This window comes from Mandrillus leucophaeus, unplaced genomic scaffold (assembly GCF_000951045.1).
Source record: "Mandrillus leucophaeus isolate KB7577 unplaced genomic scaffold, Mleu.le_1.0 Scaffold262, whole genome shotgun sequence".
NCBI lineage: Eukaryota > Metazoa > Chordata > Mammalia > Primates > Cercopithecidae > Mandrillus > Mandrillus leucophaeus.
Genome location: NW_012102721.1, coordinates 1,578,315 through 1,586,326, shown reverse-complemented (window position 1 = coordinate 1,586,326; position 8,012 = coordinate 1,578,315). Strand labels below are relative to the sequence as shown.

General features: G+C 43.8%; 1 pseudogene; it reads right to left on the bottom strand.

Annotated features, from left to right (window-relative positions):
* Positions 1 to 441: 441 nt before the first annotated feature.
* LOC105542569 lies at positions 442 to 1,039 on the bottom strand (annotated as a pseudogene).
* Positions 1,040 to 8,012: the final 6,973 nt, after the last annotated feature.

Below are 8,012 nucleotides of genomic sequence, written 5' to 3'. Positions count from 1 at the left end.
CTGTTGACAGTAGGGTGATAGGGAAATCGGATGACAGGGAGACCTTTTTTATTGTATACCTTCTGATAGTGTTTGGAATTTTAGTTTATGATGTATGCATCTTTTTGAATTTAAAGCAAATTATTGATTACTTTTACTTTGATGTTGATTCCCTAAATTACTCTGGGGGCAACCAATGAGGATTGTACTGATTTCTTATGTTGGTTTCTGCTGAGATATTTTGAGTTGTTGGATTTTAGTTTCTTTTATCAAACTCTGTTTTCCAAAGGATAATACTTAATTCTTTAAGAAGAGAACAGTGAGACAAATTAAAAATTTAGTTGGATTGCATTTGAACAACTTGAATTAATATATAAAACAGTAAAAGAGCCTTCAGCATTTCTTTTTTTTTTTTTTTTAATAGTGAAAGGATATACATAGAATTAGCCAGCGGGACTCAGTTTAGATGATCCCAATTTTTTTGGCAACACCCAAAGCATTGTAATCAGGAGCTAGTTGAACATATGCCTTCTTCTCTCCATCAGACCGAATCAGGGTGTTGACCTTGATCACGTCAATGTCATAGAGCTTCTTCACATTCTATCAGGGTGTTGACCTTGATCACGTCAGTGTCATAGAGCTTCTTCACAGCCTATCAGGGTGTTGATCTTGATCATGTCAGTGTCATAGAGCTTCTTCACAGCCTATCAGGGTGTTGACCTTGATCATGTCAGTGTCATAGAGCTTCTTCACAGCCTGTTTGATCTGGGGGTTGTTGGCTTGAACATCCACCATGAACACAAGTGTGTTGTTGTCTCCTATCTTTTTCATGGCTGACTCAGTGGTCAGTGGAAACTTGATGACAGCATAGTGGTCAAGCTTGTTTCTCCTGGGGGTGCTCTTCCAAGGACACTGCCTCTGGAGTTGCAGTGTCTTGGGCTGCCAGAAAGTGCGGGACGTGCGGATCTTCTTTTTTTTGTGGCTGTGGACAACTTTAAACTGCCTTCTTGGCCTTTAAAGCCTTCGCTTTGGGAACTTCCTTCTTCGCTTTCAGCACCATCTTGTGAAAAGGGTCAGCATTTCTTAAACAACAAATAGGGCAACAATCTAGAAAGCATTTGGTAAAAAAAAAAATATATATATATATATATGAAATCACTAATTTGTAGGGACTGTGCTTCTGTGATGTCTAGTAGAATCTAGGCGCTATGAAGGAAATGCGTAATACGTCTATGTTGGGTAGCGAGTAGTTCCATAAACAATTTTCACAGCTAATGTCGATTATTGTAGATCATCTGGCTAGTTCATTTTGACTATGCCTTTAGTCATCAATGTAATAGTTAAAATAATTAAATTATCTGTTTAGAGACAAGGAAGGGTAAACAAGACATTACCTTTAGGGAAGAAAAGAATGAGTGGAAATGTATTTTTATCCCTTTGAGTGATCCAGCATAAAAACTCTGGATTTGAGTGCACTCACAGGTCCCTGGGGGAACAGTTGTTAGGTAGTAAGTGGTGTTCGCTGGAGAACGGAACAGCTTCCCGGGCTGAGAAGAAGATGCTCTAAAGCCGGCGAAGTGCATGGTCTCACTCTTTGCCATTTTCATTAGGCAGCTTTGTTCTTTTAAAATACAAGATGAATGCATCTGCCTTAGAACAGAGTTCTCCTGTAATAGAATTTTTAAATTCTAAATCTTTAGCTGAAATGTCCAATTATTTAAAAGTAGTAATAATTTACACCCACTGTTCCACCGTTGAGATCTTAAGGCACAGTATCTTGGCTTCATTGCTATTGCCGTTTGGAGGCGAATGCTCCTTCACTTGGGGCTGCCCTTTGCACTGTAGGATGCTGCACAGAACCTCTGGCCTCTACCTGCCAGCTGCCAGTACATCCCCTTCCCCAGGTATGCCAAGCAAAAATGTCTCCAGATATTGCCAAGTGTCCCCCACAGGGCAAAATCATCCCTAGCTGAGAACTGCTGCTTCAGAGGGTGGGGACAGAGAGAGGGCAGGATGGAGGGGGCCATCCATACCTGCGATGCTACTGGGCCTGGGAGCAACATGGGTTCCCAGCTTCCTCCAGCCCCTTCCCTGCAAGGGGGAATGGCCCAGCTGAGGGGCTGGGATTTTCAGGGGTGTTATTTCAATGAGCTGGGGTGGGCAGGAGTTTTATGTGCACATATATGTTGGGTATAGATCAGGAGTGGGACTGCTATGCCGTGGGGCTGCGTATGCTCAACTTAAATAGATGTGGCCAGATAGTTTCCAGAAGTGATTGACCAGTTTGCACTCCGAGTAGAGGAGCAAAATTGCAAAGGGATACTGAGCACTTCAGGTCCTGGGGACCTGGCCAGCAGCTCGGACAGGCAGCCCCAATCTCTCAAGTCCTCATGAGAAATATGAGTGCCTGCCTTGGACATTACGGGCTCATGGGACCCCCTCCTGTTTCATGAGGCCAACGGCTGGGCCTGCCTTTTCACTCAGAATTGAGAAATCATGCAACAGAGGAGCCTCTAGGTGGCACTGAATTCTGAGGCTTAGAGGACTCGGGCTATTCCCATCCATGCTGCAGGTTCATTGTGACTTGATGCTGGCCTGGTTGGCCAGCTGAGCCCTGCCTGCACTTGTGCTCAGAAATGGTGTGGGAGGGGTTTCAGGGGGTGGTGAAAGGCTCTTTCCTGACAAATGCGTGTGTGTGTGTGTGTGTGTGTCAGTGTGGTGTGTGTATGTGTGTGGTGTGTATGTTCTATGTGTGTGCATATATGTGTGCTGTGTGGGTGTGTGGCATGCATGTGTATGAGTACCTGTGTTTTGGGGATGGGTGGGGAGGGGAGGGCATGGTGAGCTCCTGAGAAAGTTTTGGTCCCGGCTGGAGATTAGGAAGTCAAGCAGAAATTTTTTAGAAGATAACAGTTTACCTGCAGGACACATACACACAATTAATTTTTTCAAGTACAAAATTCAAAGCCACAAAAAGGTACACAGTGTAAAAGCAAGTGACCCTTCCATCGTGCCACAGCCTCTATTTGTCCCTTTTCTGCAATGAAAATAGTGTAAGCACAGTGAAACAGAATATATATATATCATCTCTCTATGATCACGATATGAAATTAATATATACATATGAAATACAGATTATAACTATGATTAATGTATTATGTATATTATATATATATCATTTTATTTGGTATGTGGTGAGTGACAGAGTCTTACTTGGGCCCTCAGGAGTGACGTTTGCTACCTGGGCTCCTGTTGGTCTGCAGGCCCTTATGCTACAGAGTAGGTAGGCAGTAGCAGCGGCAGGACAAATGGCAGGAGGGAAGTTCTGGCAGGAGAAGGTCCCTCACCCCCATACACACGTAGATGCACTGATGTGCATGCGTGCACACGTGCAGACTCACACACACTCACACACATACTCTCTCTCTCTCTCTCTCGATCCTTTGGTGTTTATTCTATGATTGGTTATTAACAAATTTGGGTGGATTCCTTAAAAGGAATTCCCTTGTAGACTTGGGAGTCTCTATTTAGAGCTCTGTATACACGCAGGATGTGAGTTGAACAAGCTCTCCCAGGAGCACAGATCTGGAGTGTGTGTGTTTTAAAAGCTCGGCTACTATTTTTGGGAACGATGCTGGGGAAAGCGATCTTTGCAGGGAAGGGCAAGAGAGAAACTCCTCCTCCACCCCACTCCTTTGTTGACCACAACACTGAAGTGGTGCTAGCAGCATCCCTTGTGCAGTTTTTGGAGGTGCATCACATCTTTTTGGCTGTAACTTTAGAGGAGTCTTAGGTTTCTCCAGCATCTTCAGTTTCGACAGATGGGCTGACTGGAGTTCATTAAGAAATGTCCATGTGTGTTCAATTTGCTGGAAACACGTTGGTTCCATTTTCTTAAAATGGGACACGCAAGAGTGTTTGAAGATGATTCAGGTCTCTTCCCATCCGCAGTGAGACTTCCTGCTGGGGGACTGCACTCCCAGCCTTTCTCCAGCTTCTGTCACTGTCTCCAATGAGACTGATACCCTTAAGGACCTCGCAGATGTGTGACTTTCAGATGTAGTGTTGTTTGAAGAGATGTCTGGGGTTCTCAGGAACCTCTTGAACTCAGTGGTACATCAGAGCCAAAGGGGTCCTGTTTCTGGTGCGATGGTGGTTGTATTTGAGGCCTGCAGAGCTGGGAGAGGGGCTTGACTCTGAGCTCCTCCACTTAAAAGCTTGAACCTCTGGGAAACTCAGTGACCCACCTTAAGCCACTCAGTCCTCTCCCTGACTATCATTTTATTAAAGTCTATCTCTCCCTTTAGATCTCGTAATATTTGCCTTATATATCTGGTGGTCCAGTGTTGGATGCATATATGTTTAGAATTGTTGTATCTTCTTGCTGAATTGATCCCTTTATCATTATATAATGACTTTCTTTGTCTCTTTTTACTGTTTATGACTCAAAGTCTGTTTTATCAGATGTGAGTATAACTAATCCTGCTTGGTTTTGAGTTTCTGTTTGTGTGGGATATCTTTTTCATCACTTTACTTTCAGTTGATATGTGTCTAAATTTAGAGGTGAAATGAGTTTCATGTAAGCAGCATATAGTTGGATCATTTGAAAAATTCATTCAGTCAGTCTGTATCTTTTAAGTGGAGTGGTTAATACATTTTCCTGTCATTTTATTGATTGATATCTGGTTGTTTGTATATCCATTGTTCCTTTTTCTCTTATTTATGATTGTGGTTTGGTAATTTTCTATAGTAGTAACATTTGAGTCTTCGCTCTTCCTTATTTGTATGTTTGCTTTTCCAATGGGTTTTTATATTTTTGTGTATTTTAATTATGATAGATACTGTCCTTTTGCTTCCAAATGTAGGACTGCCTTAAGCATTTCTTGTAGGAATGGTCTAGTGGTGATGAATTCCTTCAGCTTTTGCTTGTCTGGGAAATGCGTTATTTCTCATTCATTTATAAAGAAAAACTTTACTGGGTATAGTATCATATCCTTGGTCAGCAGTTTCCTTTTCTTTCAGCTCTGTGAATATATTATTCCATTCTCTCCTGGTCTATAAAGTTTCTGCTGAGAAATCCACTGTTAGTCTGATGGAGGTTCCCTCATAAATGACTAGATGCTTTCCTCTTGTTTTTAGAATTCTTTTTGCCTTTGACTTTTGACAGTTTAATTATAACGTGACATAGAGAAGAGCTTTTTGCACTGTATTTATTTGGGGGTCACTGAGAGTCCTGTATCCAGATGTGTACATCTCTTGCTAAACTTGGGAAGTTTTTCAGCTCTTATTTTGCTAAATAAGTTTTCTATTCTTTTAGTTTTCTCTTTACCTTCTGGGACACCAAACATTAGAATATTTTGTCACTTTATAGTGTCCCATATGTCATATAAGCTTTGTTCATTTTCTTTCTTTTTTTTTTTTTTGAGATGGAGTTTTGCTCTGTCACACAGGCTGGAGTGCAGTGGCGTGATCTCAGCTCACTGCAGCCTCCACCTCCCAGGTTCAAGCAATTCTCTGTCTCAGCCTCCCAAGTAGCTGGGATTACAGGCACCTACCACCATGCCTGGCTAATTTCTTTTTGTATTTTTAGTAGAGACAGTGTTTCACCATCTTGGCCAGGCTGATCTTGAACTCCTGACCTCATGATCCACCCACCTCAGCCTCCCAAAGTGCTGGGATTACAGGTATGAGCCACTGCTCCTGGCCTAGCTTTGTTCATTTTTATTCTTTTTTTCCTTATTTTTATCTGACTGGTTTATTTCAAAAGGCCTCTCTTCAAGTTCTGACATCCTTTTTCTGCTTTATCTAGTTTGCTGTTGAAGCTTTCAAATGTATTTTATATTTTATTTAATGCATTCCTTGGTACTAGAATTTTTATTTGGTCCTTTATTACGATACTCATTTCTTTGGTAATTTCTCTTTCGTATCTTGAATTTTGTTTCTGATTTCTTTGTACTATTTTTCTGTATTCTCTTGTATCTCACTCTACTTCTTTAATATCATTATTTTGAATTTCTTTCCCTGAGATTTCGTAAGTTCTTTTTGATTTGGATCTGTTGCTGGAGAATTATTGTGTTCCTTTGGTGGTGTTATATTTCCTTGCCTTTTCATGTTTCTTTCTCTCACATTGGTATCTGCACATCTAGTGTAACAGTCTCTTCTTCCAGTTTCTTGAATTTGCTTTCATGAGTGGGGCCTTTTTCCTGAAGATGTACCTGTAGTGTTGAGTAGGGCACTTTTGTTTTGATTGTGGGTACAGTAGCATAGTCTCCGTGTAATTTCTTTGGCCTTAAACAATGTCAGTGGTGTTTGATTTCCTCAGCGGCTTAGGGTGTGGTTATTAGTGGAGACTGTGGTCAAGTTTCGCTGGGGGCAGAGATGCCAGATTGGCCTGTCCTCAGGTCCCAGTGGTAGCAGCAGTGTGCAAGTGTGCCTGTCCTTCAGCTTCAGGGATGTGTACGCTGGCACCAGTGTTAGCAGGTAAAAGAGGGCTGATTTTTGGGACTCCAGGCAGCTTACTCAGATACCAGTAGTGGTGGGCCAGGCACGTGGGCAGGTTCTTTGGCCCCTAGGCAACAAGCATGATGTGGGTGATGGCAGTAGCAGTGGCGGGACAAATCTCTGGCTCCCAAGCAGTTTGTGCTGGTGTTGGTGGTGGCTACAACATGCTAGGTGGGCCAGTTGCCAGGCCTGCAGGTGGCATGTGCAGGTGGGTGCCCACTGTGGTGGGAATGGCAGGTTGGATGGGCCTAACTTGAAGCTCCTGGGGGGAGGGCTCAGGTGTCAGTGGTGGGGACTAGGCTAGGCAGTCCTCAGTCCTCTGGATGGCATGCTTGGACACTGGGGGTGCAGAGCCAGGCTAGGTGGACCTGTCCTCAGGCCCCCAGTGGTGCTTGCAGGTACTGGTTGTGGTGGGCAGGGGTGGGGTGATCCCCAGGCCCAAGATGTGCTGTAGCCCTGCTTCTGGGGAGGGCTCAGTAGCTTTCAGTGGCAGCAGCTGTATGCAGGTGGCTGAGGAGTGCACACTTTGCTTGTGCATTGGCACTTGTGACTGCTGTGGGCAGGGGCGTTTGCTTTTAAGGTGCATGAAAATGTGTGGCAGCATCATTGCAAGGGGCAGTGGGGTCTTTGTTACTGACTCACTTCAGCCCTGGGGGCAGCTGTCAGTTGTGGTAGCATCTGTGGGCAGGGGATGTCAGTGGGGCTCCAGGGATGTGGAGAGGCAGGGGCTGTTGGGTCCACTGCAGTCTGGTGAGGGCTAGGCTCCTTTTGTGTGATACCCTGTGGTAGCTGCCTAGGGTGGGGTGAGGAGGGACCTGGCATGAGTGCCCCTCTGGAGCAAAGCCATCACATGGTCTCTAGGCAGCATCCTAGGTAAGTCTTTGGGGCTGTGAGTGTCTAGGGCTTTCCCGTGGCTAGGATGCAGGAGTCTGCAGTGGAAGTGTGGACCTCCAGGGGTCACTCGCTCCCCCTTTCCCTACGCTGGGAGCCTCTCCAGGATCCCAGCTGACCCCTGTCAAGCAGGCTGCCTTGCTTTTCACTCCTTCCTGGCTTTAGGTGTTTCTTGTCACCCTCTGTTGAATTCTAGTGTTCTCTTAGATGATCTGTTCAAAATGTGAGCATCTACTCGCTACTTTGGGTCTTCGTTGTGGAGGGGGTGAGTCACAGAAGCCTGCAGTCAGCCTTGCTGAAGCCCCGCTGAGAACCTCGTATTTTTGACTCCTTGCTAATTTTGACAACAAAACTTTCTTTTACTAACTTTATACTGATCCTTACTTATATCTTTTTGTTGGATTCGTTTTTTTTGTTTTTTTCTTCTGCCAGAGGAAACTCTTTAAGAATTTTCTCAAATAGTGCTTTGTGGAACAAGTTCTTTGAAATCATCTATATATGAGGCTGGAGCTATTACTTTTTTTGTGTTAAATAATAATCTAACTAGATGCACTGTTCTAAGTTAAAATGCTTTTCTTTAAAATATTTAAGGTATGACTCCATAGTTTTCTGGTATCCTGTTGTTATCGCAAGGCCTGATA